Raw genomic sequence first — 12,267 nt, 5'->3', positions numbered from 1 at the left:
TGTTTGAGCTCTCACTTGTGGCAGCCAGGTCGCTTCTGAAAAAAAGCTGTATAGCTCAGTGAGCCTTACCTGGTGAAATAAAACAAAAGTTTAATAGTTTAGGTTAAGTACTATTTCTGTGACTACTGACCTTTATTTGACCTGTAACCCCTGGAAACGTTTTGCACATTCCCGTGTGTTGTTCTTTGCGAACCCCAGTTTTCTAAATTTCCACATGATAAGCCACTTTGCTGAGCTATCACTTGTGGCAGGCAGGTAACTTATGACAAATAGCTAATAGCTCAGTGGGCTTCACCTGGTAAAAAAAAAATTCCAGTTTCCCGGTCTACATACGTCTCTTATGGTGCAGTAACATGGGAGTACTTCATTTAAGAAAATATCGCTTCGAGAGATGTACTCTCTCCCTCTAGAGGAGGCCCTGCTGTCAGCAGTGGTATTAGAAAGCAAGTTTCAAGGCTGCAGCGTGAATCTTTTTGCAGTCCTTTTCGTGTCTACAGACGTGGCATGGCCAGCATAACAGGTGAAAGTGCATTTCCAATGTAACATTGACCTCGGAAATATTACGATGTATATGGAATGTCATTTTGGTAATTGATTTGGAATATTAAATTTCTCATTGCTTTTCATGTTTAAAAAATGTTCAGCGTAGCGTTTATGGTAATACCGCTACACTTTAGGTTTATATAATGGTTTGGCTTTACGTACATTTTTGTTGTATATTATCTTTGTCATTGAAACGAAGTGAATTCTTCAGTCTTTTATGGAACATTCAGTTTAGAATATTTTAAATGTTTTTAACAAATTATATATGAATACATTATATACCAGCAGGCAGGAGTGCCCACCAACTTTATAAAAATTACAGAAACCTTCGCAAAGAGAGTGAGAAGATGACAATTTGATTTTCACATCATCATTACTCCCCTTTGAAGTCACCGCTTTAGTCTGACACAAATGTAACGTGGCATTATTCACGTGCAGACAACTGAGTCAAACAATAAGGGGGCTGGAAGAAAAGAAAAAAACCGCACTACAGTAATATGCTGTAAAATTAAGACATGTCAAAAATAATACTATACTCTTAACACTGCATCTGCATATTGTTTGTAATAGTGGTGGTGCTTACACCTGAGGGAAATTTTTTTTAAAATACTGACTTGACTTGAAATGTCGCCATCACAATTGACCATTTCACCTTTACAATTTTCCTGTCACCCATTACAGTGTAAGCGCCGTGCAGCGTGTACACATGTCCCTTCCGTATTCGTCAAACGTTCGTTACGCACGACATGCAATCTTTCACTAGCTTGTGCCGTCGCTGCTCCCCAATAACGTCTGGCTTTTATTTTTGAATGTGGCTTTTGCAGAATTGCGCGATGCGTGGACTAATATCGTGGTGTCCAGTGACGTCGGCGCGACCTTTTGAGACATTTTAAAACATCTCCAAAAACATCTCGCTTTTATTTTTAAAACTTGTTATAAACCGCCATCGACGGTACACGTGCGACGCAATCTCCTTTGCCGCTGGAAACGAAGGCGATTTTTTTTCCATCTCCTCACGTTGCACCAATTCTCTACAGTAGAAATCGGCAGCGACCAGTGCCGCGTTCAGACCAGACATTTTTAAGTTGCAGCCTTGGGGGGGGGGGCGGGGGGTGGTGGTGGGTCGGGCCCAATTTTAAGAGAGTACATCCCGTGTCGGACAATTAGCAGATCCGACAAAATCTCCAGTAAAATGTGGAGAAGGGATTTCCTCCACGAGAGCGCGTGGCCTGCCCTCGCTGCCCACGTCACTAAGAACACGGCCGGGTGAAACAAATATCTCCGCAAGCGAAACGTGCACATCGAACACTGTCATTCGATACGGTAAATTTAACACGATGTAGAAATGTGTTAACGTACATCGGTGACTTTCGATAAGGGCCGGAATTTGAATTACAGCAACAACAAATAAGACTTATCTCAAATATAAGTTTGACAAAACTCCGGCTGACTAAAATGTTACAGAAAATAAATTTGGCATTGACGACACACGCGCGCGCCTTCATGGCTTGTCAGTAGTCAAGGCTGGAGGTATGTTTAGCTTTGTTGACATACAGAGAGAAAGAGGATGGCCTGCCAGGTGTGGTTTCTCTATCTTTGTAACAGATTTAAAGTGGTTATGTAACAAGGGATGAAATGACCCCCCCCCCCCCCCCACAAGACCACCAATGCAATAAATAGCCCATTGAGTTCCAAAATGTAATTGGCAGCCTGCATTTTAGAAGTGCGCACTTAAGTGGCAGTTGAAAAGGTTTGCTTTATTTGTGAACGTACGCACCCGCCTCTGTTGTCTGAAATTACCTAAAGGTTTGGCCGTGCAAACAAATGCAGGTGCAGGAAATGAGCATTCATTTGGCTCCATTTAACACTTCACTAGTAAACTTAATTTTCAGCAGCTCAGTTTATTAGAGACCAGAACGCAAATACGGTTTGTTTATTTCAATGCAATTACTGAACTATGTTTCTCTACGCTCAAGCATAAGGCACAGCCATCTTTTTCTAACGAGTCCAATGTTAAGGTGGGGTTTTTTTTTCTCTTTTCTTAAAAGAAAGTCTTTTATTTTCATTCGAAGCAATGCCATATGTCTAAAAGAATACTTGTTTAGCATGCGGTGACGGCAAATCAACCAAGGGTGTCGGCATAAAGTGCAGTGCAGCAGAGTTTGAAGTTGACTTCGACGCCGTTTACAGGACAACGTAACGTACCCGTTACGTTTGTCCCACGTCTGAAAGCCAACCTCTCTGTACTATGCGTGCGTATAAACAAAGCCGTTTTTACCACATGGTTTACATTTGGTATGATGATTGCAGTCTGTGCCTGCATATCTCAGACTGGTGGGGCTCATGGACAATGAAAGCAAACAGAGAATGCACAAAAAAAATGTTAAGAGGTTTCACTGCACACTCTTTAGCTTGTGTGTAAATGCATGGGAAATGTTTGCTTTACAAAATGCCTGGTGAAAAGAATGTCTACTTTTGTGTGACCCTGGTGTACAGGGTGGTCGAGATGTCTTGTGACCCCCCCCCCCCCCACTTTATCGACCTCAAAAATGTTTTCCCTTTTGATATATTCATCTATGTTTTAAATAAACCTTACTTTAAAATATTAAGTTTTAGAGATTTAAATGGGGGTCACAAGACATCTGGACCGCCCTGAACAGCATTGCCTTTTATGAAATGTGCCCGTCTTCCCCCCATGGAGCTACTGCCATCAGCCTTTCATGTATACGTTGTACATTCCATGAAGGTTCTAATAAACATGTTCGCGAGTGTTTGAGGTCCGCAGGATAATGGTGAGAATGCTTTCCTTTAATTAAAACCTCGCTCCTTGCGCGTGTAGTGCATGTCAAATATGTAATGATTAGAACAAGTGGCAGCGGGCAAAGTATGCCAGAATAAAAACTACTGAACTGTACCGTTTTTTTTCCCACCGGCTATGCAATGAGGAGGTTAATACAGCTATAACACCACTAGAATAAAATGTGACGATTTGGGGGGGGGGGGGGGTGCGGGGGGGGGAATGTGATATTTACTGTTAAAAAGAGAAATGTATAACCCGATGAACACGAACAATGGAACTGCAAGTCTCTAGCCATTGCGCTCTTGCTACGATTGTGCGATTAATCACCCAGTCCCCGATCCCTTAAACTGGAGTAATTTGACCCTGTTTGCAAGCGTCGATAACATGTGCCTAGGAAGAACATCTAAGCTCGTGTCTAAAAGCTCCTCCACTCTCGTACGATATTCACGGACAGCCTTCAGAGAAAGAAAAAAACATGTTTTTTTTATTCTTTACCGTTTCTGGACATCACGTTGGGTTGAGTATAATAATTGCTGTGTTAATAAGTATTGCTGAATTGTCTTTCAGAGTGGATGGTTGACTTTGGGAGATTACAAATGCCCTCCTTGTGCGTTATTCAGCAGCAGCAGTAACAGCGAGGAGTATTGGTTAAAGATGTTTAGCACACTGGTGGAGGGAGAAGATAGGGAGCTTGCGACAAGCTTTTGCTTGTCAGTTCTGTAATGTAACCTACCAAGTAAATGGCTGCTGGTGTGCAGTCGTTAGTGTAGGCTGCACTACAAATGCGGTGCAATTGTTTAGCAAATATTGCCATTTTATACGCACCTTGAATGTTGGCGAGGATTTCCCCCCCCCCCCACTCTCCTTTTAAGAAAAAGAACAGGATGTTTTGCCCGTGGTTTTATTCCTAGCGGCGAAAGACGCTCACCGAGCATTGGATTCGCAAGTCACACACGTCGCACATCCTGAAACTGAGTTTTATTTTGTAAAGAATTGCCAACTTTGTCAACGCCGCACATTCCTCACACGAGTACTGCACCAATTTTGCGGTCATTACGTTTTTTTGCCAATATGTTTCAGATGTCATGTTTATAGAAAAAAAACGAATTTTAACGGAACTTCTACAAATTTTTTAAGTCGATTTATTTCCACGGACAACTACTCTAAAGCATGTTGATCATTTTGATTTAACGGTGCCTTGTACCAGAGCAACTATTTTTAATGTTTTGATTAAAGGGATGCCGCTTCATGGGGCCTAGATGAAGATTATATGCTCAAATGGTAGCAAGGGGCGAGTTGTTTTGGTAAAGTTCTTCACTTTATAACTTCTGAGTCGGGTCTCTTTGTTTGATGGACGTCATAAAGGCCATTCTATCAATTCCAGGTGGAGAGGTTGAATCCATATGTTTGCTCAAGTTTAGTGGGGTCGTATGTTAAAAGTGGTGTCTGTGCGACTGCATCGGTCTGTTTGTTCTGCTCTCCAAACTTTTTACATATATTCCACGTGAAAGAGTGCATGTGTGCAATCGTATGTGCAAGCTCATACTGGGGTTTTGGCAAACATTTATTTTTAAAACTTGTTATTGTTTTTCCAAGGCCAATCTTCAACGCTTGGAGACAAACGCTTTTGTGATGTGCTGGATGGCCTTTCAGTTTGGCCTTGCTTACCAATATATTCACGTGTGAGTTATTTACTGACATGACCGTTACGGTGGTCTCTCATACTACCAAAAACACTCGCCTTCATCTACCTGATGTATACAACGTAGATTAATGTCGACTTCAGGTGTTCGGTTTAATTTTGTTCGGGGATTTTTTTTTACACTTTTCCGCTAGCAAGCGGGTTGCTGCGTCCGTGTAAAACGAGGTGTAAGGAGTGTAACACGATTCTGCTGCTTTTTCTGTTGTTGTTGCAAAATTTACTGCAATAAAGCATTTGTTGCATCGATAATTTGCTGCATCGTCGAGTAAACAAGGGTGTCTTTATGGAGGGCAAATGTGCAAGGAAAATTAGGATGACATGGGCACGTGGTAAACAACTTTGTCTCAGCATTCATTCCCTTGTGTCTTTTTTTTACGTGACGTCCAAAATATAGTGGGGCGCACAGGCAGAGTTCTGTGTTTTACGTTTTTTACTGCTCTGTTAAAAATAGTTTTTGACACAGACCGAGTCAAACTTGAATGCGCACATCCTCATTGCGCCGTTTTCACCGTGTTGTGTCGTGTGTGCGTATTGTGTCGGATTTTTGTTTTCTATAATTTTCTTCGTAAGTAGACCTCGTGTTGTATTCCTCTCCCCCAGGCCAAACCGCCCATCGGAGAAATGTGACTTGATACAGAAACGTAATTTGGTTTTTAATTGAGTGTAGACCATAATTTGCATACACATTGTTTACACTACCATGGAGCCCAAAGACGTGGCTGACGTTGTTTTCAACAACAACAAACATCCCCCGTGTAGCCTTAACAGACTGTTGGGGCAAGTGCTGTTATCGAGCACCTATGAAGGCCGGAACGGAACACGAGGGGTGGGTGCCCAGCACCACACCCAACCGCCTTTGTCTCCCCAGTGGCGATGTTTACACAACGCACCGGGTACTCATTTGAGGCTGTGTCGACCTAGGGGAGGCCCAGGACCAGTTCAGATAATCGTCACTGATGTTGGCCGTGAGCGGGAATCTTACTAGGGTCGCCAGGTTGGTAGCACAGCCCTTTAACCGCTGCTCTTCCGCTCCCCACATATTTGTATGATAAATATAAGGATAGTTGTTAATTATTTTTGACATGAGTACCCTTTACACCAGGGCTTGACCGGGCACTTTACACGCGATGGGCGACTTATCTCAATAATTTGAAAGGGCACCCTCATTGGCAGATGTCCCTGTGGACAAAAGCTGGCGTTGCACATGGCCTGCAATCTGGATGTAGTCTTCGTCTGCCAGTATGAGGCGGTGATTGCTCTGTGTAATCCCAACTGAGTAATTTACAGGTAAATTTGTATAATTTGGCAAATTTGGATTATGGTGTCAGCACACAATGTTCTCATTTCAATGACGGCAGGGATCTTTTTTACGTCCACTTTGTAAAGCAGACACCAACTATTTTTGTATGGTTGTGCCCACGGTGATAACCAGGCCAGCCGACCAGATTCCTCCGATTAGCACGGTTGGCTACGTACCTTACGAAAGAAGTTCAACATGAATACATTCTAAACCGTAAACATCTGCAACTCGCGGGGAACGCGCTAATGCTGGGTCAAATATAAGATACAGAAAGAGGAACAGACGGATTAGAAAACACGCTGGTTAAAGACGTCGTTCTAACTATTAAGGAAAGTCGGTGAGCTTGGGCAGGACACTTCACTAGAAGGCATGATAACTAACTCATGGTCAAGAATAATATTGGTAGCCAATGGATGAAATGCATCCAAGAACGTCCTCTGAGGAGATGGAGCAATGGAATCTGCACGTGTACAGATGCTAGGCGGATCGTTGCATCACAGAATCACGAGAGAAGGCCGCAGTTTTCGGGAGACTTTCATCCAACAGTGGCTTGCTCATGGCTGATGGTGATGTCAATGAAGCAAAACCAATATTCACCGTTTGCCAGGCTTCCAATGGGGCTTTGCAGTGGATCTCGCGCTGTTCCATGTCCGCGGCGTCATCAATACGGGGGCTTGTGACAGCGCCGTCATTACCCGGGCACACAATCATCGCTTCAGCTGCCAGCACGGGACAAGCGTTCAAGAGCGGAGCCAATTACGGCATTCACGAATCCACCCTCGCCAGACATCACTGGCTGTGAGTGCCAACAGGGCGGGGGATAGTGGTGGGGGGGGGTAAGAACATTGGGTTAGTACAGTACAATTAAAAACAATGCAACGTTTTAGCAACAACAATAAAATATTTACAAATCAGCTGTGCCGCATCGAGAAATTATAACCGCATTGTTCTCTCTCGCTCTCTACAGCTACGAGCTATATAACGTTGTTTAAATCGTGGCAGCTTTTTCAAATTATATGTAGGGATAACAACGTGCCATCGTTATTATATAACCACAAGTCTTCCCTGCTGCCTGCCATTGGTTTCGTCTCCCATTCACTTCCTAAACGTATAAATTCGCCCTTAGTAAAATGAGAATCCATTCTAGGTTCTGGACGCACCAGTTCCTCAGTCCCGCAATGTAAAAGCCTCACAGTGAACGTCGACTTGAATGCGTTCTCTGCTTGGCTACAATTAGCTCGTTAGTCGCGACCACCGGCCTTTATCCCTTACAGCGATGTGTTAGACCCAATCCCACTTTGTCCTAACAGTACAGAATACTGTATATGGTGTGCTTAACATGCGAGTGATTATATAATCCACGCGTTTCTCTTCCTGCCTCGTGCTGCAATTCAAAATATTCACCTTTTCTTGCATATGTGGTTACTTTTCACCTTTTGTTTAATTTTCTTTGTCAGTGATCATGTTTCCTATGTATATAACAGCGGGTAATACACATCGGTGCACACACATTATAAGTTACACTGTCAATCGATGTCATTTTCAAATTCAGTTTTTAAAGACATCTTCCAACATGCTCTCGCCCGGCTCTGTATTTCAACATTTTAATCCCGATCCACCTTCAATAGCTGCCAAAGGTTACATGTTCCGATGTGGTTTTTCCAGTTGTATTCCTCCAAACAGATGTCTACGTTCGTCAACAAACTTATAGTACACTCGCCTTTTGATATACTGTATATATTGAGTCCATCTTTGGAGCTTTAATAAACAAATGGAAAAAAAACTTTATTATAAAAACACTTACAAAAATGGAACAACCAAACATACAAATCAAAAGATGAGTCGGGGAATGAGACAGCGTTCTCCAAAGTTGTGCAACAATTATTTTTTTCTCTCCAAAAATTGTATTTGGGAAATAAACACAAACATAAAGAGACAAAGTGGTACCATTTTAGATGTGCTGATGACATTTATGCGACAACAAATTAAAATAAGCTAATTATAGACTTTTTTTAAAAAAAAATCACAGTTGCTAAGCACAGGCCCAAACAGCACAATTAAAGTTATAATAGATACAGAGTTCATACATTGCCTGATTTGAGCAAGGTTATGAGAACTTAGTTAAGGAGAAGATGGAGGGACGGGAAATCAAAAGTGGAGTCGTGCGAGAAAAGAAGCAGAAAGATAAAAGTGTGGTGACCTGCAGCACGGTGGTTAAATAGTAATCTTTAACCGTCGCGGTGGTTAGCATTAAACCCTGGTGAGTGAATGATGGAGTGCTGGATCATCAACCCGATTGCTTTAATGATTGAATAACCAAAGAAAGGTGGCTGTAATTCTTGGTTCTGCGCAATAGGTTCAATGACTAAATGCTGGTGTCCACCCGGATAATCTGGTTAATGTGTAAATCATCCTCTGTCGGAAGGGGCCTTATGTGGTCTGATCGGTCTCGACATCCCACAGAACACATCAACAAATGCTTGAAAACTACAGATCGCTTCCAAAGCCCAATATTTAAAACATGTGTTTCTTTTCATGGCCGTGAGTGTGATTGACGATAAATAATTATAAGAATTTTGGCATAAAACCACAGTACTCCGTGACCTCACCCCAGAACAAATATGGATCTGTGTATTGTCTATGAAAAGCCATGTCTGACGTTAACGACCCGGAAGTAACCCACTGAATTGGGAGTCCACTGAAAAACATTGAAAATTGATTTCTTTGAGGATGTTTGAAAGAATGAATGTATCAAAGGTGGCCCAGGGCCAAATTACAAAGACATGGAGGTGACCCCTGCTTTGTCGTTTGGTGATGTCACGGCGGGTACTTAAGAGCACAGCGCCAGCGGAGGCAGCCTCACTCAGTGCCCAAGTTCACTACCTGGTGAAGGTCAAAGTAGTTTGAGCGAAACATCATGGTGTAACGTGAAATGTTGTCATGAAAGGTCCTAAGCTACTGGTGAGCTTCGAGCTCTATTGGTCAGAATTTGATGAAGACATATCCAGTAGACGTGACAATCGTGTCGGGTGGTGGAGGGTTAACGACAATAACTTTCGCCTAAAACTACCACGGTGGAACCCTAAAAAGAAATATGGGCCAACCTCAATTAACGTCCATATTTAATATTGCCTGAACCATGAAATGTTATATGCAATTGCATAGAACATGCAGAGTATTTATTAATTAAAATCTCAGTTTTAACAATTCCAGCAGTAATCCAATGATCCACATTGATATGGGGGGCAGAGATGTGTGGGGGGGGGGGCGACCATATCACGGATCGTGTAATCCGCGGTGCACCGCAGAGGTTATCCCAATGAATCCGCATTTTTTTTCGTGCCAACACGGTGTGCCGCGGATTACGGGAGAAAGGTCAGCGCGCTTTGTGACTCACTGTCAAATTATTCCACGACGAATTCGCGGATTAGGTTATGACTTGTTGTTAAATCCAAATCGTGCAAATCCGCCACTTAGGTCTATGTTAAAGGGTACAATTACACTATCTACTAAACGTATCACGTCAGCGCCGCGAGTACGCGCAGACGCAAAGCAAAAACACATGGCTAAATAAATATATCAATATCTTATCGCCGCGTTTCCCTGCGGCTTCGGCTCTGACATCGCTCAAGCAAATAGAGGCAGCAGCTTTCATTGTGATAATGGGGAGGGTTCAGTGCTAATTGCCGAAGCTGAGCTTCATGTTTTAATTCACATCTGGTGACTTTCCTCTTGAGCTTCAGCGGCATTACTTTAAGTGACAAAGCAAGGGGAAGTTTCTGCTTAAGGTGTCTTATGTAACACGTTAGCCTCATTAGGATTAAGTGTTCATGGCACAACGCAGTCGCATCGAGCCAGCCTTAGCGAACTGCGCATCACGTGTCTCACTTCATAAAACAACTTAAGCGACGTGTAATTCGGTGTAAATTCGCGGAAATTGTTACTTTTCAGGTGATTTATGCAACGGACGTTAATTTGTGTCTCAGTTGTTACTGCTGGAGACTCGAAGAGCGGATGAGTCGGGGTCTCGGTCAGTCCATCTCTCCATGCTCTTCAACCTTTGTTCCGTTTCCTTTCTAAGTGTCAACGGTTATGAGTCACGTTATGGCAGCGAATATCTGCAGTTGTTGAGACCGCTATTCTCTCGGCCCGTTGGTGCTGTGCATTGCTTTTCATGATCACATTCATTTTTTTCCAAAAGCTACCCCAACCCCTGAGAGCCCTGCTATTGTTCGCCAGACCCCCCATCGTTTCGATCCCGTTGCGCCTTAAAACACATTCCTGCGGAGGGAGCTGGTAGGAACGTTGGGTTGCTAGGTCAATGGCCAGGGTCAACGGCAGCGTGGTGTATTCCGCAAATATGCCCGACTGTGAGGGCGGGCACAAGCCGGCGTGAGTAGGTTAAACGTTGAGTTTTATAAGGGCACCACGGGGTGACCAGCCCCTCCCCACCCTCCCCACCCAGCCCCTCCCCACCCTCCCCACCCAGCCCCTCCCCACCCTCCCCACCCAGCCCCTTCCCACCCTCCCCACCCAGCCCCACCCTCCCCTCCCCACCCAGCCCCACCCCTCCAATTTTTGGATACACGACGGACTGGACGGACACAATAATCCCCTGTGGGCTGGTGTAACCAGGAGGTTCCTACCAGTATAACTTATTCTGTATCTGCAATACCTTTGTATAGTCCAGCAGCGTGGTTCAGACAGGTATCAATATCGTTTTTCTGTGCCAATCATCGAGAGTATTTGGCTGCTATAAATGTCCACACAATAAGCCACTTGGTTGAGCGATCGTTTGTGGCCAGGTCGCTTCTGAAAAATAAGTTAATAAAAGTAGCTCAGTGGGCTTTGCCTGGTAAGATAAAATATCATTTAGTTTTATTTGAATATTGCGAAGTGATTTGATTTACCTTTCTATACTTTGCACTCCTATTGTGTTTTTAATATTGTTTGTTGTAACGTTCATACCCGCCCCGACTGGAAATCCATGAAAAACAGCTTTAGGTCTCGACTTAAAGCTTTCGTGACTGCAGGAATTAATATTCTTTGGGTCTTTCGGTAAAGTCACGTAGTAGATAGGTTCAAAGAAAATAACAAAAAATCACGACGTTTCGGTTGCAACACAAGCGGTCGTCATCGGATTCCTCCAGTATAAATCAATATTCTGATTCTATCTCGTGCGGACACACCAATAAGCAATTTACGCTCTTTAAGAGTTCGGTATTATTAATATCGTAGCCAGGGTGGGGGGGGGGGGCAGTGCCAGACTGAGACACCTTTCGGATCTTGAGGATTCACGTCCATACCCAAAGGCCTCGTGTCCAGCATCCATACCTGTCAACCCATACGGTCTACCCCGTATTCTTGTACAGGGAAATTGAGTTTTCAGTTCCATTCGGCGTACAGCCGTATTAATACGGCGAAATAAATTGTCTATTTGTTTGTGTTTCTCCCTTGTGGTGGGATTTTGTAGGACGAACGTTGGGATTTATAAGGGCACGGGGTGACCAGTAATGTCTGAATTGATCTGTAATCAGGTAGGCACTGATAAGGGGTTGACAAGTATGAGTATCAGTGTCTGATGGTCGCGTGCTGTTGTTGTTCTCTAGTCTAAACCTCAGAGAACCTCCTCCCTCTGGTGAGATTGTCCACCAAGCGGCGTGTTGTTGTTGTTGTTTACAGGCATGATGATGGTGCATACCTGTCAACCCCTTATCAGTGTCTACTTTATCACGGATCAATTGAGACCTTACTGGTGACCCCGTGCCCCTTATAAATCTCAACGTTCATCCGACAAAGTCCCATCACAAGGGTGAAACACAAAACAAAAAGAGACATTCCTTTTGCCCGTATTGAAACAGCTGAACGCCGTATGGACCTGAAAACTCAATTTCCCTGCACAATAATACGGGATGAAACCGT

Source organism: Lampetra planeri, chromosome 31 (assembly GCF_965212315.1).
Source record: "Lampetra planeri chromosome 31, kcLamPlan1.2.h2, whole genome shotgun sequence".
Lineage (NCBI taxonomy): Eukaryota > Metazoa > Chordata > Hyperoartia > Petromyzontiformes > Petromyzontidae > Lampetra > Lampetra planeri.
This window is presented reverse-complemented; position numbering follows the sequence as displayed.